The following is a 25,956-nucleotide window of genomic DNA, read 5'->3' as shown; positions in this document are numbered from 1 at the left end:
GGCCATTCAGTAAAGATAGCGAAATATTCATTTTTTTATGATTACATTCCCTAATCTTGGAAGAAATAATTAATTTCTGTGGTAAATAGAACATTTTCTGTTCAGATGAACTGGAGAGATTGAATTCCTAATAGAAGTAATAACAAAAAATAATACACTCCATGAAGCAGTTCCATCTCTCTCTCTCTCAAACATACATCTAAACTCCAAGGGTTATAGACAACAGAAATATCTTCCATATTACAAAATGATAGAAGACACACCTTGGTTAAGGTTAGCCAAGTCTGTATTATAAAGAACAGTATCTATTCTGTTCCACTCCCTAAAATTCACCATTATGTAAAAAAACTAGCCTCAGCTATGGTAGAGCGTGGGGCCCGAAGAACAATTAGTCTGTCAAGTTTGAAATGAACCTTGTTTTATGACATCCTTGTTTTATGACATCTCAAACAGACATTTCCCCAGATGACAATTTTTTTTCATTGCTACTTCACAGCAAGAATAGAAAGGAGAACAATGAAACACTCCTGGACTAATTCATCTGCGATGTAGTGTAAAGAACCAAAGGCTGTTTACCTGGAATTTAATTTGTAATTCCAAATAGTGAAATTGGTTGATTCCAATAAACTTATAATTGGCTGACACACAATTGCTGGAGCTCTACACTTCCTTTAAGCATGAACAAAACAAAAGATGCCAGTACATAATACACAGTAGAATGGTGAACCACTAAGCTAATTGGGACTGACCTCTGCACAGTCACGAAAACATGCAGTTGTTTGGTAACCGCATAATATAACTAACGTATTTATTTGCACACCACATGCACCTTTCCTGTAAAAGATAGCCATCCCAAATTAGGGTGTGTATTTAAAGCAAAGAAGCTGATTTCTGTCCTGGGAAGGAGGTATAGAAACATTGGAAAGATGCCTGGGGGCTATGTTCTCTTTCCATTCACATGCAGGAGGGAGGAAATTCTTCTCTCCACCATCACTTGTATTACTCCCTTGCTGCTCAGTCAAAAGCTAGAGGTTTAACCCTGCTACAACTGCTGCTGAATTGGCAGCAGCTTTTTGCCAAAGAAAGAAAGAAACTGCACTGCAGAAATAACATGCACAATAGATGTATGATTGAATTTATTGCAGTGTGGTTCTTCAGCATCCTGCTCTCTCTTCCTTACCAGAATTGACCTTAAACTCTAAACAGACTGCTACTGGGCATGTCTACATGTGCCGCTATGGTGCTATTGTTACTGCACTCTCATTTAGTACTTTCTTTGGGAAGCACTAAATGACAATGCAATAACTCATTTAGTACTTTCTTTGGGAAGCACTAAAGGTCAATGCAATACCAGCCATTACTGCACCATGTCGGTGGCGCATAGTTATTTTTAGCCACTATGTCATCATAGCACTGCATTGCTATGGCAATGCAGCGTCTGCTGTAGACATGCCCACTATGGAAGAGTGAGAGAAGAATTTTCTACCAGATTTGAATGTAATAACTCAAACTGTCTGTAACTTAAGAAACTCTTGTAAAAAATTATATTCTAACAAAGTTCTTCTGAAATATTTTGCCATATCTTATATTTCAGATCTGAGAGATCAGAAACACATAACATGAACTTCAGTTAATTCATCTAGCCAAGAGGGCCAATCCCTTTCTTCTACGAAGCCCCTCAAAAACAAACCCAAAGCAAAAACCAGACATTGCCAAGCCCTTCCCCTCTCAGAAAGAAAGAAATGTTAATCAAGGAGTATAGAGAAAATAAGATCTAAAATAAAGTGTGCATCTTAATTAAAATCCACCCTGGCTACCTCAAGCGGGCCTAGGCAGCAGCCCTGAAGGCTCAATTAACATCTTTAACCTTGTTGTGTCTGCATCTTTCAGATTATATGAAATCACCTAATTGCTGCAATATTATGATGAAATACAGCAGGGTTAAGATGTAAGTTCCAGTTCTAACCTAAATTCTTTATTGTTCCAGTTTAACAAAAAATGTAGATTATTTTCCTATTTTTTCTCTGTATTTCAGCAAAAGTAAGCCTTGACTCTGTATAGGTTATACAAGCACTGATACATATCTGTAGTTAATTCCCTAAGAGTAGAGCCATATGCAACTTTTGAAGTATTTCAAAGTGCAGCTGCCCTTTAATAGACTTAAAACATGGAGTGTTTCAGGTACAGACATCCCCTGGCATGGCCCCCAGATGGAGTGCTTTTATTGTTGGGAGGGGCAAGGGCAAGGAGGAGGGAAGTGGACTGTCAATATGGTTTTGCAGACCCTAGTGCAAAAAGAGAGCACATTTCATAAAGTCCCCACTTGTGCTTTGTAGAGTCTGCACATGTAACCTGAAGAGCTCCATTTCAAAAGCTTGTTTCCTTCAGGGTCAGTTTTGTAGTGCCTCTGCCATTACTGGATCACTTCAAAGGGCATGTATGGCTCACTCTTCAAAGTGCTGCAAATGTTACGCATGTGCACCTAAATCTCCTCATTACCCTGGAGGTTGCTTTTGAGGACATCTGTAGAGTAATCCACAATTCAATATCTTGTAGTTGGTCTGTAACTAAAAGAAGCTTTCCACTGTCTTACTAGACAAGCCTCTCTATAGTATATTAGTACAAATGTAAGAATCCTGTTTAGTTCTGGGTATATGAGCCAAACATTGCTCCACCTTTCTCATATAGGTGGTACAGTGGATTTAGGTTCCAAGGTGTAACATCTACAGCACTTTGAAAAGTAAGCTATACATGCCCTTTGAAGTGCTCCAGAAATGGCAAAGGCACTTCAAAACTGACCCTGAAGGAAACAGGCTTTCAAAATGGAGTACTTTAGGTCAGGTCAGGTCAGGTGAGGGTTGAAAACCTGCTACCGCTATGATGATAAGCATTACAACCTGTACTGGTCAATGCCAAGTGCTGGGTGGTGGTAAATTAACCTGGCAACCTCAGGAAGCGCCAACGGCTTTGGGCGGATGAGCGCCTGAGGAGGGTAGTAGAACCCTTGATGGAGGAAATGCCATCAAAAGGCAGATGAGCATAACCACTTAGTGATTTTGTCAATGGCATCCACACAGGGCAGATCGGGCTCTTCAGCCATGGCTGGCAACCAATCTATGAATGGATCCCTGAAAGGTAGGCAGATAGAAGACCTCCTTCGCATTGGTAACTCCTGCAGTATAGCTGGTTCCAAACATATCATCTCCCACCCTGGACAGTTAGGTGCTGACCTGCCACAGTCTGCCTGCCTCATTGGGTGCATGGGGCTAGGGCAAGAGCCAAAAAGCAGACAGAAACCTTGCATCTGGCAAAAAGAGAAACCAAGAATCTTCCAGCTTGGAAGCTGGAACCTTAGGACCATGTGTCCTGGCCTGGCAGACGATGAAGACCTCGTACACAAGCAGCATACGGAAGTCAGTTTTGATTGACTGAGGGCTGTACAAACTTAACATTGACATTACAGTGCTACAGGAAACAAGACTTGCAGATGCTGGTTTGAGCCAAAAGGCCAATTATACCTTCTTCTGGCAAGGTAAAATCACTGAAGAAAATTGTCTGCACAAAATTGGTTTTGCTGTGAGCAACAAGGTGGCAAAGGTTATAGAAATACCCAGTGCATCATCTTACTTAGACTTTACACAACCATCCACTTTACAAACATCATCATCACTTATACACCAACACTCAGCTCTAGCCCTGAGGAGAAGGATGAATTTCATGACACTTGCACCAAGTTATCAAAGGGATACCATCATTTGAGTTACAATACCTCCTCAAAGATTTCAATGCAAGAATCGGCACAGACAACAACTCTTGGCCAGATTGCCTAGGAGGTTTTGGCATCAGCAAGTTGGATGAAAACAGCCAATGACTTCTTGAATTCTGAATCCAAAACGAATTGTGCATTACCACTTCATATTTTGCTGAAAAAGATCACCACAAAGTGTCATGGTGACATCCACGATCAGGCCACTGGCACCAACTAGATCTTGCTATTGTTAGGAGAAAAGTTCTAACTTCCATGCAGAAGACCCTCATGTTCCCGAAAGAGGATTGTGACACTGACCACTCCCTGATCACTAGCAAAGTGAAAATTACAGCCAAGAAACTACATGGAACAAAATCAATACCACTAACACAAGGTGTGGCAGGAGCAACGTCAGGGTTGCTGTGCTCTCCCCTGTCGCCTCCTTTACTGTGCCAAGCATCTGACTTGCCTCTTCCTATTCTCCCCCGCCACGACTTTGATTGTATATGAGTTTTTTTTAGGGAGGCTACCTTTCTTTTGCTTGGCCAGTTCTCCTGCTTCAGGTGTTCTGTGTACCCAAGCCTTGTGGGCTATGCATGTACAACACTGTCTTGGCCTACACCCCTCTGGCGCTCGGGCCCTCCGTGGCCCTGTCTGTCTCTGGGGCCTTCTCTGCAATGCGGCCCTCTCTCTGGGGCTCTTCTCTGCAATGCAGCCCTCTCTGGGGCTCACCGCACCGCTACCCCCTCTTCTGGGGTTTCTCAGCCGCCCCTCTCTGGAGCTGGGGTCTGTACACCCCAAACACTGTGCCCTCACTGGGGCTGGGATCCTCACACTACCATGAGTCCCCTATGAGGCCTCCTCCATCCCCTTATAGCCTCACCCAAACCACCGGTTAATATAAACACCAGCCTCTTGGCGGCAACTTAAACATAAGCCACTAGCTATAACTATGCTCAGGCCTACCGGGTTTTCTCTCCTACCGCGGTGACCAATGGTGCTCTGGCATTCAGGTTTTTCTCTCTTCTGGCAGGGAGCTCCTTCATCCTTAGCTGCTGGTAGGGAACCACCTCTGGCCTCCTGCCTGTGCTTTATATAGGGGCCAGGCCCTGCCCCTTTCTTCAGCTGGCTAGGCAGGTGTAAGCCATTAGCTCCCTTTGGTTGCCTCAGCAACCGGCACCTGAAGGGTTATCCCAGCACTTCTAGTAACAGGCACCCTAGTGCCCTGCTACACAAGGAACCAGAGGAAGTGCCAGGAGAGATTATGAAAGCTTTTGAACTCTGCATGTTTGGGAAGTCACTACAAAGAAGGCAAGGAAATTTGGGAAGGTTTAAGAACTGCAATCCATGAAACAGTTAAAGCTACATTTGGGGGAAAATAGACTGCCCAGTAAGGACTGATTCAAAGAAAATGCAGAAGAACTATTACCTCTCATCAACATCTCAGCCTATCTGGAACACAACAAGAAGCCAACAGAGAGCATCAAAACGAGACTCTCACAGACAAAAAACAAAGTACAGAGAGCAACCAGACACTGTGCAAATCAGTACTGGATTAAGTTGTGATGAGATACAGACAGCTTCAGACACAGGAAACCTAAAAGGCATGTACAATGGTCTGAAGAAATCTCTAGGCCCTGCTGTCAATAATACCCAGCTCAACCTGCTGTGTTAAAGTAATTTTGAACCTCCCCACGGCATATCAATAGTTTCTCTTTCTTCCCTTTTGTTTTTGCAAGGATAAGAACTGCATCTTACTATCTTACATGTTTGTGGAGCAATTAGCAGAATGGGGCACTGGTACTAGTTTCAGAGATGAGGTCCTGCTATAAATAAAAATAATAACAGCAGAAACTAGTAGGAGATTCTCTAAAAATGTATTCCTCATTGAGAGGATTTTTTGTACAGTTGAGTTGCAAGAATATGGAACTATATCTTCTAACAAAAACTGTAAGAAACAATCATTTTGGTATAAACAGCAGTAGAACCACTGAGTCACTGAATTTTGAAACTAATTCAAATATTTACAATGAAAACAGGTTTAAGAATGTTTCATTTGCTGGTACAGGTACAGGAGTAGGCTAAGGCCTTGCACAGACAATTCTGTTTCTTCTGGGAGAACTGTTGCTCTCCCAGGAGAAATCATGAGTGTATAAATATTCAGGCTTTTTACTCTTGTGTAAAAACACAGGCTGTTCTGTGCACTACTGCCATTTGATATTATGCAGACTAAGGGAGCCTGATGAGCATGCTGAGATGTGTGCACAAACCCCTTCCAACTCCTACCTGCTCCCCTCCCCATTCCAGCTTGGTTGCACAGTGTCAGCACTGCAAGCTCCCTAGTCTTCAGGGCCTCAACACTCAGATGTCTAAATACAGCTCTGGATAAGTTTTTCTACCAGGAGAACAAATGTGGGAGAATTCTCCCACATTATTAAATTATTTGAAACACGGCCTAAGTTAAGAATTTACTTAATGTGAAAATGGTGTGAAAATAAAACACAACAGGCTTCCTGGCTACTGAATCTAACACTGATGGAAAACAAACATACAAAAAACTGCCGATATAGCTGAATTTCATTCATTATGTAATTTAAACAAATGCTTGTAGAATTCCTTCCCCATCTCTCACCTCCCCTTGCTGATGAACACTGTTTAGATAACTTTCCCTTTTATATTAGAACTTCCACTACATAGTCAATAGATTGGAAAAGACAGTATCTTCATAAACACCTTCAAAATATTTTCATGCTTTGGAAATAATTTAATATTCTGAGTGCTAAAGTTTGGATAGTAAATTTCAAAATCATGGTTTGATATGCATATAATTTCTGTGTGGTCATCCACTACATTAATATGATATTACTTAGGTTGTATTTTTATTAACGTTGCTGCAGAAACCATTTACAAAAGATTGGAGAACAGACTTTTATTACCTTTTCTTGAAGATGTACATATGTTCAGAATCCTAAGATATTTAATAGGGTACACACACATATTTTGTAAAGGACACTGCTGTATATTGTTACAGTCTGAACAATGGCTTTAAAAAGAATTACAGAAGATGAGATTAAGTTTCTGAAAGCTGTCCTTGACCATTACAACTTTATTTTTGTTCTCAAATTTTAAAACAGGATTCTTACAATCTGATTCTTTTTATGTACTAGCAAGCAACACAGAAAATTAAGCTTTTTGGACATTTATACTCATACCTTTTTGTGCTGTGATGCCCTGGAGATCTGGCACATGAGAGCAGACTCAGTTAATAGAGTCTGCTCTGTACACAAGCTGATGTGCCCGGCACTGCGTCGCATACATTTATATAAATGGCAAAATGCACGTTAGCACCAAGAAAATGGTGGTGGTGCACTTTGGAACTAAAACACCTTTTACATGTTTTAGTTCCAAAGCGCACCACCATCATTTTCTCAGTACTGATGCACATTTCACTGTTTATACAAATGTATGCAAAGCAGCATCGGGTGCTTTGAAAAGCACCTGGCACTGCTTCGCACACATGTTTAAAAATGCCCTTTAATTATGGGTGGCTAAACATATGGTGTAAAGAGAGGAACTCATAAACTGGCATATTTAAAATGTTTTGTTTACTAGCATCAAGTTGCATTGTGATAGGAGGTAGCAGAGATGCAGTTAGCACCCAATTATTCTAGCCTAGATCTCTCACAGAGAATTTCTGGGAAACCAGGCATGAATTGCCCAGAAGTCTCAGACATTATCTTTCACTGGTCACAAGGTAACTCATCACCAGGATAAGGAATAAGAGGTTTACTATTATAGTAAAGGCAAGTTTATATTATTTTTTCACACAGAAATGCGCACTTGGATTATTCAGCACTTCATAGTACAGAACACTAGCAGAAATAAATACTTCAACCACATTAAACAGGACCCTTTTTTTTGTTGCTGTGTTGTTTTTGTGCCAGCTTTTTCATAATTACCTGTCTTGATACAGAAAAGTTTTCAGTAAGAACAAGCTCATGCTTCTTAGTGTAATAAGTGAGATTTAGGGAAAAACACAAGCAACAGCACAAACTCAAGAAGTGTTCAATTTTATGGTCCAGAATAATGAATATTCACAGAAATATTTCCTAATTTGAAACCTGGTTTGTGTCTGCCTTAACATATTACTTTAATCTGGGTTTAAAATGTGTCAGCCTAATCTCCATGACATTGCCTTAGGGAAAAGGTAAGGTAGGTTGCTCATGCCTACCTGCTCATAAAAGGACAAAAGCATTCATAAGAGAGATACTTATGAGTGAGTATAAATTGTCAGATTTCAGGATGGAAAGAAGTAAACAGAGGGATCCCTTTGGGATCTGTGTTTGTATCAGTGCTGTTTAACATATTCATAAATGATCTGGAAAAGGGGGTAAGTAACGAAGTGGCCAAATTTATGTATGGCATAAGTAATCAAATTGGTAAAGACCAAGGATGCTCAACCTCTGGTCCATGGTAATGTGTCATCCAACCTGTGGAGCTACCTGTGGGTCTGTAAATTTGGTAGTGGGAGAGTGGTGGCACCCTCCTGTCAAATATTCAGACCCATGGGGATCTCTTGGCCCTGCATGCTGGATCTGGTACCTGATCCCATTGTGTAAGGCCAGGCAGGGGTAACACCAGTCCCCTGGGCCCAATCCTGGTGCAGGAGGACAGGAGGGAGCAGCAACAGGCCCCCAGGACTCAATCCTGGCATGTGAGGGGGATGAGAGGGAGCAGTGATGCTCAAGGCATTTTATTTTATTTTATTTATTTATTATTATTTATTTGTTTGTTTGTTTGTTTATTTTATTTATACGTATTTTCCATCAGGGCATTTTAATGCACCAAATGCACTGATAAAAAATACATAGGAGAGACCAAACAACAATTGCGCACCATTATTAATGGACACTGGAAATCTATCAAAGACAGGAATACCCAATTACCTGTGGGGGCACATTTCTCACAAGAAAACCACTCTCTCTTCAATCTCCCAGTCCTGATCCTCAAAGGAAACCTACAAAACACTTTGCAGAGATGAGCCTATGAACTCCACTTCATCAACCTCCTGGATACTAAAAATCATGGACTAAACACAGACATTGGATTTATGACACATTATAACCTGTCTGACATCTGACTCCCCAGGTATCTCTCCACTGTTCATCCCCCTTCCCCCCACCCCCCGCAGCCTGTCTCTCACCCATTGACTCCTCAATCTACATTTTCACTGACTACCTGTCTTGTATGTATACCAGACCAGCTTCTGGCTTTTTTTACTTTTCATTCCATCCAGGAAGAGCACACACCAACTGCTGAAACTTCCTTAGCCTGACGAAGGGTTTTTGAACCTGAAAGCTTGCTTAATAATTGTTTTCCAACTATTTAAGTTGGTCTAATAAAAGATATCAGATTCACCCAAAGAACCTTGTCTGCCTATGTCCTTAGACCAACACAGCTACAACCTACACCCCTCTTATTTTTGACATGTAGAATTCCTTTTTATTGCTTTTTATGTCCCTTGCCAGCTGCATCATTAATTGGGCCTTAGCCTTGAAGAAAGAGTAAGTAAAATGAATACAAACATCAGTGAAAAAAAGGAAACATCTCCACTGAATGAACACTGCCGTTTCTTCTTTCTCTTAAGCTTCTGCATTTTATCTTTCTTTTTCCCTGCTGCAGTTTTTAGGCAGACACAGCAGGCTCAGCCGGAAAAAACCCAGGGACAGGCTTCCTTCCTAAATGAAAACCTATTTTCTAAACCACAGAGACACCTCTTACCTAATCACTTCTACTGCTTATGGGGTATGTTTCACGGGTGTGTGTGTGTGTGTCTGTCTGTCTGTGTGTAATAAGTAAAAAATGGCAGAAAGTGTCTACATGATATTTTGCTGAGAGGCTAGATTTTGTTTCTTAGAAAAACTTAATCTCTCTATTCTTATGTATCCTCTAGCAATAGCAAAAATATTCATCATCATCAAAAACTAAATTCAGCAAGCCAAATTATGCACTCAGTTACACCTGGGTAGTTTCTGCATCTTTAAATGATGCTTTCCACTTTCCCCTGTTCAATGATTTTGTTGTCTGTGGATTTTCATGGGTATAACAAAATGCAACTGGAATACAATGAGGTGGCACAAAGAGCCTATGTGGTATCTGGAACTGAGATTGTTTTGTTTTGTTGTTTTTAAAGACTCTTTTGTTTTAGCATGCTAACAAGTCTTTAATATTACACTATAACTGCACTACTATTAAAACAGTCAAATAAGAACTCCATCTAGCTACTTTTCCAAATAGGACAGAGCTTTAAGACCACCAGTTTAATAAAAAGTCTCTCTCTTGTATATTGTTGTCTTGTCTTTCATAGTTTTAGCAAACTGACTGCAAATGATGGCTATTTGACATTTTATTTTGCAATTTGCTAGCAGTGCTTTTATTTCACCCTTTTCGTGGCATCTATAGCGGACAGGAGATAACTGCACCGCACACTGTATTCTCACATACAGCTGTTGAGCAACACTGAAATCATTTTCCAGATCATTAAGTGCATTCTCCACCTAAAAGACTGTGATGTTGATAATAAAGCAGTGATAATTCAAACAAGTACATGCAGGTGCAAACCTGTCAAGTGGCAAAGCACTGCAAGGATAATGTTTTTTTTTAGCCATCACTTGTAATCCCCTTCTCTGAATGCAATGCTTGTGTATTTGGTATTTATTCCTCCTGTGCAGATGGTGTGTTATTGTCTTCAATAACTGAATATTTGCAGGACCAAAACACAGAAACCATATTTTGACCAAATTAAATGACATTAATGGAATTCAGGGGGTGAAAGTCCAACCCCCTGCCTCTGTCCCCCCTTCCCCCCTCAAAGGCAGGTGCAGTGCATTTATCCAGAGTAAGATACATCATCAATATCACTGCATGGATAAAATGACGAGGTATACCCTCGTCTTAGCAAGTGGTAATTATTGATTTTTATGCACTAGTGTTGATTTTTGCCAACACACTTACTAATCCCTGCTGCAGTGCTCTCATTAGGAAATATAATTCTGCGCATATTATTTTTTGAGTGCAAGGGAAGATTTGATGGAAAGTTACTCAAGGATCTCTTAATTCCCCATCCATACTCTCAAGATTCCCACACAAGAGTAACTCTTCTTTTTGGCATTATATTGGGTATTCTCCCCAAAATACAATTATTAGTAAACAATCAAGATGATTCGGGTCTGAAGATGGTGCCTCTGAAACACTCTCAGAGTGGGTACATAGGGTGCCTATACACATGATCAGGGTGGGGGAGGGAGAAGTTTTAATTAGAGATGTTCCTGGAGAGCCACTCTAATGAAAATACTTCACCACCACATGTATTAAGCCCCTGCAGGTTTAAAAGTGACCATGGGATGCTTTACCTAAACTTAATTCAACGAGGCTTAGATAAAGCGCTCGGATGGCATTTTTAAATGTGCAGGAGCTTATCCACATGACGGTGAGGCCACGCTGGAACATTCTAATTAGAACATGAACCAGCACATGTATAGGCAGCCATATTTTGTCGACAATCACTGGAGAAATAAAGGCAGTCCAAAATTTCTAAAATGTATTATAATCTGTTTGCCAAAAAGTTATGACCATTCCTTTGTGAGAGGTAATACAGAAAAAATACACCGAAAAATTTATTCACAAGCCTTATTTAGTCCTGTCGGGGCAAGGGGCTGTGGCCAGCAGCCCGGGCACATGGGCCAGGGAAGTCGGCACGGCGAACTAGAATTAGGCACTGACGCGTGGAGGTTGGTTAAAGATTATTTTACTTACACCGTAGATGGTCACGGTGCAGGCAGGAAAACTTGCTTGGTTACAGTTGTAGACAGAAGAAAAGAAGAAAAACTCGAATGATGAGAGCTCTTTAAACCGATACAAGAGTCCATGCTGTGACTCTCAACGAGCGCGCAGGGCAGGGGTACATCAAGGATCGTCTGGTGACAGGGAGAGACTCTTGATGGGTGATCAAACCACCATTTGGTCCGAGATATACGTAGAAATCCACGAGATAATCGTGGACTCCTTGCCGGAATTCTCTTGGATTTCTCCCGGAATTCTTGGAATCGGGGTTCTCAGGATCCTCCTGAGATTCTCGGAGATCTCCGACTTGGGCGGAAACTGCTCAAGCCTCCTATACGGCTAGCAAGCCAATCGCTAGTCGCCACGTGGGAATAATTTAGAAACAGCCAATAGTGGGACACAAATTTGCATGCGAGCGGCGGGAACTCCTTTGCACCGGGGTTTTCTCTCTGCAGCTGAGAATCGCACCATGCAAAGAAAGCTCGATGTGGCAGGAAATAATTCTGCAGTGCCGAAGCACACACACAATCATTGGGTAATGACAAGTCCTTTCCAAGACAAGCCTTCCAATGTATAAATCTTCAAATAACATTGTTTTATTTGAGTCATTGTAGCTATAAAACTTAGTTTTGGTACTGTATTTCCCCTTTTATGAAATCCTGAGCCTGCTAACACAGACATAAAAAAGAACAGAGTTGTGTGTCACTTGGTTATAATACTGCAATCCTTAACAGGATGTAAACCTTGCTAATATGCCTCATAATATTTTACTGTTTTGTCTAAACCTTTTATTTAGAAAAATGAACTACCTTGGAACCACAGGTTACAATTTCAGAGTGGCCAATGCAGCCATTCACTTTTCTATAGTTTTAAGGTTCTAATTTGCTAATTTATGCTTCTTTTCAAGCCTCATAAACAAAAGATGATCTGAGTGGCTCAATATCCTCTGGCACTCTCCATATTTATAAGAGAAGCAATTTGTTTCAGCATCCTTGTCTCATCTCCACCACTGATCTTTAGTGCACAGTGCTGGGTGGCTGACACCATCTAGTTTAGAGGTGTCTGCATTTCAATGCCACTGTGTTTGTGCTTTTAGAAAAAGCATGTTGGGATTCTTTGGAAAGAAAGCCAGTGAACAAATTTAAATGATTTTTACATGAGCCTTGGAAATTGAAGTAGGTGATGATATTGATTGTTCTGATGACAAGTTCATGCTGTAGTACAGATTTGTGTGTATTCACATTTCACTTCTCACATATTCCTCAAGGCATTTAGTTTTTTCCTATACATTATATTACATAGAACAATGAGGAACACTTGAACACTTCTAATTGACCAATCCAGATAATGCCCTTTGTAGGACTTCTGAATTTCCTAACCTGTCTGTTCAGGTAAAGGAAAAACAACAGTAAACATTAGTTACTATCTGGTTTTTAATTTTTTGGAAATGACTGACTTTCCATACCACTGGACACCAGTAGATGCATACAATTTCAGAAGTGTTGATGGTGTGGAAACTGAACCAGCAATATTCATTTATTTTGGAGAAAAAATAGCAATTGAAGGGAAAAAATGAGACATTTGCTTATCAAAACCAAACTGTATCTGTTTTAAGTATGATAAATATGTATAATATAGTTTGCATAAAGAAACCATTCTTCAGTATTCTTCTGAAGTAATTCTTTGCCTTTGAAAGATACCAAATATACCTTGCCTTACAGCTGGCATATTTCTAAAATAGCAAAAAAATACTGAAAAAAATTAAGACTCATTATTGTTTACTTGTAAGCAAAAAGGAAGGTTCTATCAGGAGAGTTCACAAACAGGTTGCTAACAGGGACCTTGTGTAGTCAAAAGTCTTGGAAAATGAATACCCATATGTACTCATTATATTATAATTAACACAGAACAATATTAAGGTTCAAAAGTAAATTGGGGTTTATATCCAAACTATACTGAATACCAAAGTCTTCAGCTGTGCAATATCATCATAAAGGCTGCTTGGAGATATTTAAAAAAATGGCACTTTAAACTTGGTGTGGTCCCATGCCGAGCCCAGTGCATGCCCAGAAGAGGCAGCACCTTAGATGGCCCCAGCTTGCCTAACATCTGTTTAGATTGGGTGCTTCACTGGGGGTTTTTGGACACTTTTATCTAATTGAAGTCAGGTATTAAATAAAAACACCAAAAAGTCACACTGAAGTGTCCATCTATGTAGATGTTGCAGAGCTAAGATGAAGTAGCATGCTGTTTCTTCCAGTAAAGTGTGATGTTTTGTTTGTTTTTTGGGGGGGTTGTTTTGTTTTTTAACATCTGCAAGCAGCCATAGAGAATAAGTTATTTGTAGGCAAAATAAGCCATCTGATAAACAGGCATGATATAATTTAAGTTTTAGTTGCAAATACTATCTTAAAAATGCTAGCATACATCAAATTTTCATTGCGACTTATCTAATCAGAAGCTGTGTCAGAAAGATCAATTAATTCTAAGCTTTCACTGTGATCATCATGTACTTCATTAAACTGAAGATTTGCATTAACTGAAAGAAGCTTCTCCATGCTTTCACATGTTTTCTTATTATTGGGATGTGTATATTTCCAAACACTGACTAGTTTCTTTCCCCACACAGCATAAAATAGAAGAGCGAAGCAGACCTAAAGCAAGATCTTGTCACCAAGTTGCAGAAGCATATCCATGGCAGATTTCCTGAGGGCACTCTTAGATCTAATGCATGAACAGATTCCTATTTCTGCAAAAATTAGCAATAGTTTCAAAATTAAGTCCTAAATGCATTGTCTATTTAGTAGTCTGGTAAAATGTGTAACTTGATTAACATTAATACCATATTTTGTTGCACATCATACAACCATGCCTTACTAATGGCTCTGAGAGGGTTAACACTAGATTCCATCCAGGCTGTTGGCAGCTCCAGGAAGAAGTGTTAGCCATCTGGGCAGCCATCAGGCATTTTGCTCCATTCCTCAAACAGACAAAGCACTCATCATGCATTCCTCAAATTTTAGCCAAAGTAATGTCAACCATGGGTGGATCTACACAAGATGTTTACTGCGCAGTTGGCTAATTAACTGCAGTACATGTCTCAGCATCTACACATGTCCCCCTATTAAGGAGGACAAAACCAATACATTCTGCAGCAGGGGATGACTTGTAAATACAAGTACTACCCTGCTGTGGAGGTTTTTTTTGTATGCAGCACTGCACGTGCAGACAGTGAGCCGCCAGGCTGGGGCAACAGGGTGATTCAGTGTGGGGGCTGCCTCCTGGCTAACCCCACATTGAAGCACACTCATGCCCCAGTCAGACCCTCCACAGCACATTGGGCCCAGTCAGAGTTGCCCTGGGCTGGCAGGCTAATCCCCTGGACCCCCTGTCAACTGGGCCTACTGTGACCCAGCTCAATGTGCTATGCTGCAGGAGCACGTGTAAACTGCATGCCCGAGAGCAATAAACTGCAAAGCAATAAGTTCCAGTTTATTGCTGCCTCCGAATATCATGTGTTGATGCATCCCATTTGGGGGCATCTATGTGCATCTCTGCTTTTTAAAGTGAAGATTTTCTCCACTTAGAATCTTCAGAAAGTGCTGCAGGTGAATCCAAAAGGTATCCTCACTGCATCTATTTTTACTCTTTGAAGATCTCAAATTATCACTCGTTTTGAATAGCCTCTTTGTTTAACAAGCTGTCAAATGACACGACTGCAATTCCCCATCTTGTTTAGTGATAAAGTTTTCATGTTGGCATTTTTTTCTTATCATGCTTTTCTCTCTCCTTCTTCTCCTCTAAGAAGTTTCTTTACCCATGGAACTAATACCTAGTCTTTCAAATCAGACACTGAGGAAACAAGTTAAAGACTGCAGCTATAATATTAATATATTTTACAGCTACTTTTACTTTTTTGTATATAGATTTTGCCAGCGTGCTCCCTGTCTCAAAATCATTAAAAGCAGGTTTAAGTTATTAGAAGCACAGCATTTGGCAGTTATATGTGCATATTTGTTTATAGTGTCCTATGCTGCTTTTATATTAGTAACACCATTAGTGGGCAGAATAAATCATTTCCCCACTTGTACCCTCCTCTCCTCCTACACATAATTAACTTCTAACATAGTAAGTGGTGTGTCTGTTCTCTCTTGTTTTAATATTTTTGTAAAAAAAAAAATGGTTGGGGTGATACTCCTGGTGGCCAGCCAGTCCCTGGTCTGCTCTCATTTCTCCAGCTCACTTCCTGTCACCTCACCTGCCATACCTTGTTCTTATTAGATCCTTGGAAAGGGAGGCTGCCCTAAGGATCTCTGATCCCGTGCTGCTGTTCAGGTGTCTCTACTCAGCACCTTAAGCACTTATGTGGCTCTAACCGTCCCTTACACTATACCCATGCCCCACAGATAATATTAGCACTGCCCCTAAGCCTATACTGCTAGGACTTGCAATCCCTATATAAGCAACCTCCCAGGCCCCTCCTGGGCTCAGGTCACTGTCTCTGTCTGTCCACACCTGGGTACTTCACCCATTCTGACTATTTCTGGGTACCTAGGCCATCCTGGGCACCAGGTCCTCCTGGTTTCCCTGAGGCACTGGACCTTCTCTGGTCTCATCTCCACTCTGTTCCTGATATCTGGCACTGCTCCTGGGCCTCTTGAGACCATCAATGCTTCTTGTCTCAATCCCTAAACCACCAATCCCCACCAGTACTGACTGGCCTTCTCATAACCACTGGAAGTACAGTCTCCCTCCATCTGCTGCTACCATGTCAGCAGCCAAAATAAGACTGCCTGCCTCACTTTTTAAAGTAACAAGCATGCCCAGCACCTGCTTTACCTTCCTTCTTTTATTTGTCCTCAGTCTGTAAATATGGCCAAGCTACTTCACTGATTTTTTTTCATAGATGGTTTTCATTATTTGTTCATATTCTAGCTGCAGAAAAGGGTTGCTCAAAGACTGTAATTGTTCCTAAGATTCAATGCTGTCTGTCATCAACAAACTTCAAGAAGTACCAGAAGTGTCTATTGCTCCTGCAAGAGCTTAGTTAACTTTTTTATTGGTAGTTAGATGTCACTGATAAATTAAGTCATTGCTATAAATTAAGTCTTTGCTTAAGTCTTTGGGTATAGTTGGCTGAGAACATTTTTTTCCCCCTGGTGTGTAAAGAGCTGGACTTAAGTATGCTGCTTGATGGAGATATCATAGAAGCAGGAGGACTTCTGAATCCAAAATATCTGTTGGAAATGGAATCACCTCATTTCTTGTCAACTTTCATTTCCACTTGTGGAAGATTTTTTTTTAACATCTTAAGTAGATTTCATACATGCAAGGACATGTTAGTATGCTCTCAACATTTTGAAATACATATTTCATTTGGCAGTGTTTGTTTAATACAGTGCCTTTCCTGTCTGAATGATTTTGAATATGGGAATGCTTCCTTAGGTTAGAAGACAGTCACATCATTCTTACTGTAGAAGGAAAAGAAAAAAAAAAAAAGGAAGACCTCTTGGCCAGTGTGGCTTAGAAGCAAGGAGCTGTTCCAATGCCTCAAGTTTCTCCTCTAAGAAGTTTTTTTTGTCCACGGAACTAATACTTATTCTTTCAACTCAGACACTTAGGATACAAGTTATTTCTTGGTGGAAAAAAAACCTATTCCTTTCTTGTTCTAGTATTTAAAATACAACCTGAAGCCTGTTTCAAGATATGAGTATGGTTCTCATCTTTGTGGATATACAATTTTCTCTCTCCTCCCTGTAGAATCTACGAGTTTACTCAAGGTTTTGGAAGAATGCTTGGATGACATTATTATTTGGGTATGTTAATCTCAAAGGAGGCTGGACGAACATCTGGTCGGGGTCGCTTGACCCCAGTACTCTTTCCTGCCACAGCAGGGGGTCAGACTAGATGATCTCCTCAGGTCCTACCTACTATGAAACTATGAAATCTACCTTTTCCTGAATTTTATAAAGAAACACTGCTGTAGTACAAATCATAGTTACAAAGATGTTTTTGCTCTTTTTCATGCTCAGTTGAAAGGACATGATTAGAATTAGAGAGTCTGGTTAAAAATCTTAGCTTTATTTCAGAAACAAAACATCTTTCCATAGAACTGGATGGATGTTTTTGTTTCTGTACTAATACAATATTTTAGATCTCATAAGATTATTTATTTCAAACTGGAACCAAAAGTCGAATCTCAAAAATGTTTATGAACCAACCCCTGCCCCTCCCCCCAAACGGATCCATTTTATTACTTTTAAAAAATATGTATCACTAGCTTGAACTTCTAAAAAAAAGTAATTTTGAATGGGAAAACTGGCATTTATATGACAATTTGAAACCTGCACCTTCCTCATTAACAATAAGAACAACAACAAATCAGAACTGACCCCTCCATACAATAAACTTTAGTTGCCCTGAATAGGTATTTTTTACACAACCATATTATTTTATGAACAATAAATCTAAGGCCAGCTGTTATGGAAATCCTTATGTCTAACATGGCGAGGATGTTTTTGTTTAAAAAAATCTGCAAAAATTGTATCCATTTTATGCCATTGGTAACTGCAACACTAATATATAGAATCATAATTAAATGCTTGTTACTCCAATTTCCTATTAGTGAGCCTTTCCATCACCCTATTCTGTCATTTGCACCTATTTTTGAATACTGCATGCTGGCTCCAGGCCCTTCCACGTTCTTTTAAGGCTAGACATCTAGAAAGTGGAGCATTAACATTATATTGCAATGGTTGTTTTTTAAAGCCTTCAATAGTGTAGCCTCTGGCTAACTGTAATACCTCCATCTTGAGCCTTGTCCTTAGGTGTAACTGCTCAAATTCAACTTGCCTTCTAGGGATCATACCATAATCCTTCACTCAAAATCAACATGTGGATTTATCCTTGCTGTTATGACTGCTCAAGGGGTGTGAAATCCATTCATCCTCTGTACTCATCTCAGTCCATCTTTCCCTTTTCATAGTCAGAATATTGTTGTGGTTTCTTTTTCACCTTAACTCCCCCTAACATTGGCACCATTTTTGGCATCTTTTCTGTAACTAGTGCCAGCCTCCCTTCTATATTCTGTTAGCTGAATCCACCTTGCTTTTTGCAGTGTCCAGTTCCTATTATATCCAAATTTCTTTTAACCTTTATCTGATTTTTTAAATTATTTCCTACACATGTTTGGAAGTTAGTAAGAAGTTATTGATTCTTATTATTAAAGACAGGACAAAGGCCAAACCAGAACACACATCCATTTTAGGAAGTTTCAGAATCTGAATCTGCAGCTATTTTCTTTCTCTGTCTGTGACTCTTCAAACATCATGCACATAAGAACCACAACTCTGGGGACAGAATCAAGAGAAGGAATGAAAAACATTGTTTTTGTAGTCCTCACACACAGAGGTGCTGATATTCAAAGGGTGTCAATTCAAGGAATAACTCGAAACAAATTTACACTACTGTAAAAATGAGATTAATTAGAAAAGGTTTAAGGGGAGTCTCTCCCCAATCCTGAGGTCCTTGTGCCTCAGGATGTTTAAAAAACCATGCATGCAGCCCAGCTCCTCATGATACCTGTGCCCTGGCATTTTAACATGCCTTGTCCTACTGCCGCCATGGAGGCTGCAAAGCAAGGCAGGAAGGGCTTCTTGATATGGAAGTTTTGATGTTCCCAGAAGGGGGAAGCCTCTTGGTTCACCCTTGCCAGGGAACCTTGCAATCCACTCCCCCCACAGCACATTTTTGACATTGGGACTCCCCCCATGATGATGCTGGCAATCAGCTGATCATCAGCATTGAGGCTGAACTGCTACAAATTCAATGTATAGCAACATACAAACAAGGCACAAAGATATTCCATGGTATCATAAATAAGCTTAACTTTTAGCACTGTGACTATTTGTGGTGTGATTAAGAGATTAACTACACCATAATTGTAACATGTGCCAAAGGCCCTGGTGTCTTACATGAATTACTATATTTATTCTTGGAAAATTAATAAATAGTTGCAATTAATTTTAGAAGTCCACTGTCATAAAGCTCCTCTCATTGGTATTACATGGAGAATAAATGAGTCTTTATTGAAGAACAACTATGTGTTTCTTTCCAGGTATACCTGTACACTGGTTTTATTTACTTTTTTCCCCCTCCTTCAGCTATTTTAGGAGGCACTGCTATTCTTCCCAAGTCCCTAATGCATTTACACTAAAATCCAATAAAGTTAACTAAGCTGTCTGATGCATTTATCATACTAATTATGTATTGCATGGTATGTTTCTTCCATCAAGTGCCTCCTACATATTTGATATAAACCTTTCAAACTGAAAGGGAAAAAAATGAAAACAAGTCTCAGAGCTATGCTGTGTGATTGAGAGAATCACTTATCCTGATGTCACTGAGCTACAAAATCAATTAATGTGTTCTATCATCTTCAGAAAGTGCTATCTAACATGCAGCCTGCAACAAATTACACTGGGTATTCCAAAAAGCAATTGCTTGCTCTATTTAGGATTAGGATAATTGACCTTTTCTTTACACATTCAAAGTGAAAGGAAACAGATCACTTTTCTTTCCCCAGCTTTTCAAATAGATTTTTCACGGCTTGCTAGTACAAATTAAGTGGTAATTGAAATTCTAGCTGTGTAACTTACATAAAAAATATTTGACTGAGATGTAATTTCTATGTAAAATAAATTTTCTTAGATGCATGAGGGTACATCATATAATTTAACAAACTAGAAGTGACCTTGAATCTAAGTTTATTTAAGAAACAGCCACTGTCTTCTTTCAGTAAAAACTGCACTGATAGTTTCTTACCATATGCAGTAGTTATTTTTTTGTACATTCCAAATGCCAGCAATAATTTTCATGCCAAGTAGATGGCTGATTTTAATATTTTTTTCTTGAAATTTTGCCAAACTCTGGCCAAAGCCACCCAATCCAGGGCACATTTCCAATAATGAATTTTCCCTTTTAAGTATCATTTTTGATATATTTAGTGTTTGCAAAGGAGGTGAAGGTAGACTGGTTTTGCAGTTAAAGCAAATGCCTGGAAGGCAGGAAATACTGGATCCTTTTTAGTTGCATCTTCAGCAGACTTTCATTGCAATTTTGTGTCAGATGCTCAGGTTCAATTTCCTCATGTAAAGTGAAGATACAACTACTAATCTCTCACAGGATGACTGTGAGGATTTGTTCTCAGGATGTTTTTTAAGTCCTATAAGCTCTGTATAGTTTAGATACCTAGAGACTACTTCTTTCTCTTTGTACCTAAAATCTGAGTTGTCTGAGGCATATAAGCTGACACTCATGAAAATTGAGCATTTGGAGTTTAAGTCAGGAAATACTTGACAAAGGCCCTTGACTGCAATTTGCTTTCCATCCAAAATCAACCAAATCTGACTTTATTAAATTAGAAGAGATATTTTAAAGGCTCCATTTACCCAAACGTTTCTTGTTGAGGTGCAGGAGAACTAAGTGACTTGAGCTTTTCCCCTACTTTTTGTGAGAAGTGAGGAAAGAGCTGTTAGCTTGGTTTAGATAGTGTGTATGTTAGTATTTGCTTAATAAACTACTAACTCAATGCACAGTAACTAGAGTTACTGTGCAATAGTACTACCACATGGTTATTTTGTGATGCTTACTGCGTATTAGCCTAATAACACTGCACAGTAGGCTATCAGCACAGTTTTTAACCACCATGCTACTGCACAGTGTTATTAGGCTAATGCATAGTAAGTGTCTCATGTAAATATGCCCACAGTGTACCTTATTTTGTTTCTACCAAGTTCTCAGTGGTAGACGGAGGAATTAAAGTTTTCAATACTTTGTTCCCATTGTCCCCAGTATGATTTCAGGCTTTTCCCTCCTACTAAGAGCTAATCTCCTAGAAAGCCAGCCTCATATCCTTCTATTCCTCAAATTTGTACATCTACAGGTTTCTAGGGTGACTAGCTTGGCCCTTCTACCTCACTGGATCCATGGGATGAAGAACAAGATCATTCTGTTATAGTAAAAGAAATTACAAGTGGACTACATTTTATTCCCAACTTTTAAGACTATGTTTTCAATTAAATCTCCATTCCTACATGAATTAATAAATACAAGTGATAGTATTTCTTAAAATATCCCAGGCATTTCTAAAATGTGAATAGAAAACAACATATATTCAAATAAGTATATGCAGGTGCAAACTTGTCAAAAGGCAAAACACAGGAAGGATAATGGATTTCAGGCCATTGTCTGTAATCCTCTTTTTATGTGTGTCATTTGTGCATTTGGTGCATGTTCCTTTGGTGCAGATGGTATAATACTGTCCCTGTGTAACTGAATATTTACAGAGCCAAAGTACAAGGAAAATGTGCTGGCAGCATTCAATGGCATTAACAAACAGTCCTGAAGTTAAAAAACAAAACAAAACAAAAAACCACAACCTCCACAAGAAATGTAACTGTACATCTTTTTGGTACTTGAGAATTGAGGAGTGGTCTACTGGGAGCCTTTATTTTATCCCTTCACTCACTTTCCTCGCCCCTCAAACAGGCTGTATGAGAGTGCCCCTCCTGCTGGCTAACAGAGACTAGATGAGAGTTTGGGTGTCTGCCAGAAAAAGATGACCGTGAGTGACAAAGTACTCCCAAGCTCCAGGGGCTTCCTTTGGTTTTTCTGTAGCAGTGAATACTTTTAAAGGTTTCTGCTGCAGCAGTATGGAGGAAAATACTGCCATGATTTTTGCTAGGTTTTCCCTCCACATTCTGTCACAAATGATATTCATTATTCTGCAAGAGGCAGTACAACAAACAATCATTTAGATTTATAAATACGTTCTGTTCACTCACTTTCAAACCAATCCTTCCTGCATGTAAATCCTCACATTCCATTCCATTTTATTTTGAGCCAATGTAGCTATTATATGCATCACAACAACAGCATCTTTTTTTTCCTTTTGATGCTTTTAAAGGGAAATATCTTCACCAAGGTTCATTCAAACAGAGAACTGTGGAATGGCACATCTTAGGTAGGGATTCATAATATCTGTAAATTCTTAATTGTGTTTCATTTTACTTGTGAAAGTTCATAAATGCTGAATAGAGGGTAACATTAGACTTCCAGGTGTAGCCATAAATACTGCACCTCTGAAATACTTGCCACTTCCATCAGAAGTCCACACAAGTCTATTTTCAACATAGGGAGTAGCATGCTAGTCACGTTTTATGATGATGTCTCTTGGACTGGCACAGACATAGTACAGTGCTGATATGCTCTTGTGTTTGTTTATACAGAGCTATTGCTCCTGAGGTTTTTCTCTTTTTCTTAGTTTTCATGGTTGGGCCAGGGGGATATGGCCAGAGAAAAAGAGATTTTTATTGGGAGTGGCAGAGACGGGGAAGGGTATTTTAATAAAGTGAAATTCACTGCTGTAAGTTTAGGCCCATCCTTTTTCAGAGCCTGCTACTTGCCACACACATGATCAGTAATAAGCACCTCACACAGATGTCTACTTGAAACCTAGGCAATAAATCCAAGTCAAAATCTTAATGTCTCTTCTTGTGTAAAGCAGCAAACAAGATATTAAAATAAAGTGCCAGGCTCCTACTCATCTTTGTGTTGATGCTAATGACAAACACACATGCTTCGTAGAAGTGTGAGATAGAAATGACAGATTAGGTCATCTGGCCCCTTCCCCCTGCCAGTGCTGAACTGACTCTTCCCTACTATGGAACACAGGAAGTTAAGCACCTCACGGTGCAAGAAAACTTGCTGGGACCTTCATTGTTTTTTCATGCTGATAGTAGGTTATTTTATTGCCCTGAATGTACAGAGTATTTTACCAAGTGAACTGAAACACAGGCGAACTGCTTGTATAAGCTATTTTTAAAATACTTCTATATTTATATTAACAGAATAAACTGCTTTCACTTAGAAGCTGTCTTCTCAAATATTTATACATTCCTCTTTCACAGCTGAAGTGAAAGATGAACTACAAACCGACTGTATCTTCCTTCCCTCATCCTGCTTCTTTCTGTGTCAATAACCTAACAGCATGAAAAACAGCCTAAAAGTCTGCCTGTGTCTATGCCAACCATACAGTTGGGCCAATACAAAACATCACCCAGTAGATATCTGCCTTTTGAATAAGCTAATGTGTTCGTTAGACCAAGGGTCTTTAACATATCCGCAACCAGCTTGCACTTTTCTACATTTTGGAAAAGTGTTGCATATTGGTATCATCCAGAGATAAATAAAACAGTCATTACCTTCACCAAAAGTCCTATATATTTCTGGTGGCAGTGATCTTTGGTAGGAGACTGGGCTGAAGGAAATGAATCCCATGCGTTTTCCCCCTGGCACCTTACACATTGAAAGCCCTGTTCTCAGCTGTAAAACTGCTATTAGCTTGATCATTTTTATCAAAAAACTGTTAGCTAGAGTTTTGTGAATGATGTGTACTAAACAATAAAGTTAGTTTTTTTACTGTCTTCAAGCAGAATGATTTTTGAATTCTTTAAAATTATTTTGTGAGAACGTATATATTATTCTAGAGAGCTAATGAATGGTATTTGCAGCTACTCTTGCTTTGCATGTTCAGTAAGGCACTATTCATGTTGTTACTACAATTATATTTGGGAATGGAATTAAGCTTAACCAGATGATCTAAATTTTAATCAGGAGAACTATGGTCCATGCATCTTACAAATCCTTCTCAGAACTGTTCAGTCCCCTATGAATTTCTATTTTATCATAGGTTTTCAAGTAACATACACTTTAGTCTTGATGTTATTTTAAAGTAAAATATATTTCTGTTAACTGGTCGAAAATTGTTCTTTAAAACAAACTGTTGCACCTTGAAGTACTTTTATATAGACACACGTGTATGTGTGTGTGTGTGTGTGTGTGTGTGTGTGTGTGTCCATCGAACCTCATAGTCTTCAGAATATCAGAACAAATGTCAATCCTGAGAAAACTTTAAATTATACTAATATACTTCCTCTTATGAAGATTTTCATGTTACACTCATGCATCCATCTAGGCATGAAAACTAACAAAATTAAGGCTTTGAAACATTTTCTCCTGGTATTGTTAATGGGCCTTTTATTGAACCTTTTAAGAGACAACACACTCTCAAGTAAAAACAAGCAGGAACTGAAGAGATAAGTTGTTTTACTAGCAAATTTGTGATTTAATTTGGTTATTTTTAGGCTACTCTGAAATTAATAAAACCTGAAGTTATTTTTTTACAACTTATATGTGAGACAGAGACAGCCTACAAGCTGTCAGAAGCTAAATTAATGGCAAACTAAAGATGAGTTACATTTATTTATTCGTTGATATCCTGGAGAAAGTAATCTACTTAAAAATTATATATCCTTATTGTTTCAATTTACATATAAGCTATTAAAGGTCACTGGATGAAGGGTGCAAAGATCAGTAGTTAAGATTGTTTCCAGGAAGAGAAAATGAACAAATAAAAAGCTTTCAATGCAAATATTTTTATTTTCCCAAGGGAACTCCAATTTTACAGAATATTAATTCTGCATGCATCTGTTAATTTAAGATTAATAAAACATCCTCTATTCACATAGGGCCTGACATTGGGTTCACTGAAGACAATGGGGAGAAAAAAATGTCTTTGTTGGAGCCTTTCATTAATGTTCCACATGACCCTTATAATTCTGCATTTATAAGGCCAAAAAACCCCACTGTGAACATTTAGATTGACTATATATTCAGCTAGACTGAAGCATTTTTGCTCATACCAAGTTTAGCAAGCAATCCAGATCACTCTATATTAATAACTCATCTTCTTCATTCACCCAGTTACTCACCCAATCTTTGTGGCTTCTGCAAACTATATATCTGGTAGCAGTAATGATTTTTAGGTCCCCCCACCCCATGTCATTGACAAGAACTACAAATAATGAAGTGCTATGAACTGATCCTTGTAGAACCATTATAAATGCACCCATGTGACAATGATTTCTTGTTTATAGTTATGTTTTGAAACCACTAATTAGCCAGTTTTTCATCCATTTAATGTGTTCCACATTGATTTTTTCTTTCTAGTTTCCTAATCAAAATGGCAACAGGTCAAATTTCTTACAGGGCATTGACACAATTATCTTTATCAATCAAACTTGTACTCTCATTACAGAAGTGTAGCAAGAAGTATTGTATATAAACACTTTTTGAGTGGTACTAATTGAGTGCCATGTCATTTTGCCCAGGGTCAATGTAAAGATCATCTACTTTCCTGTAACATCCTGTTAACCCATGAGAATATTTTTTCTTTGAGAAGTCTGGAATTTAACCCAGACTACCAAGACCTATTAAAAATCAACATTAATGGGACAGAAAGGTCA

The 25,956-nt window shown here is 39.1% G+C and overlaps 1 protein-coding gene across 5 annotated transcripts in view; it reads right to left on the bottom strand.

The window, feature by feature from the left end:
* LOC102381138 (cadherin-18) overlaps positions 1 to 25,956 on the bottom strand; it is a 469,255-nt gene that overhangs the window by 125,229 nt on the left and 318,070 nt on the right. The window lies entirely within an intron of this gene.

This window comes from Alligator sinensis, unplaced genomic scaffold (genome assembly GCF_000455745.1).
Source record: "Alligator sinensis unplaced genomic scaffold, ASM45574v1 scaffold485_2, whole genome shotgun sequence".
In the NCBI taxonomy this organism is placed as follows: Eukaryota; Metazoa; Chordata; order Crocodylia; family Alligatoridae; genus Alligator; species Alligator sinensis.
Note: the sequence above shows the minus strand (reverse complement) of the source record. Positions and strands in the feature narration are given on the sequence as shown.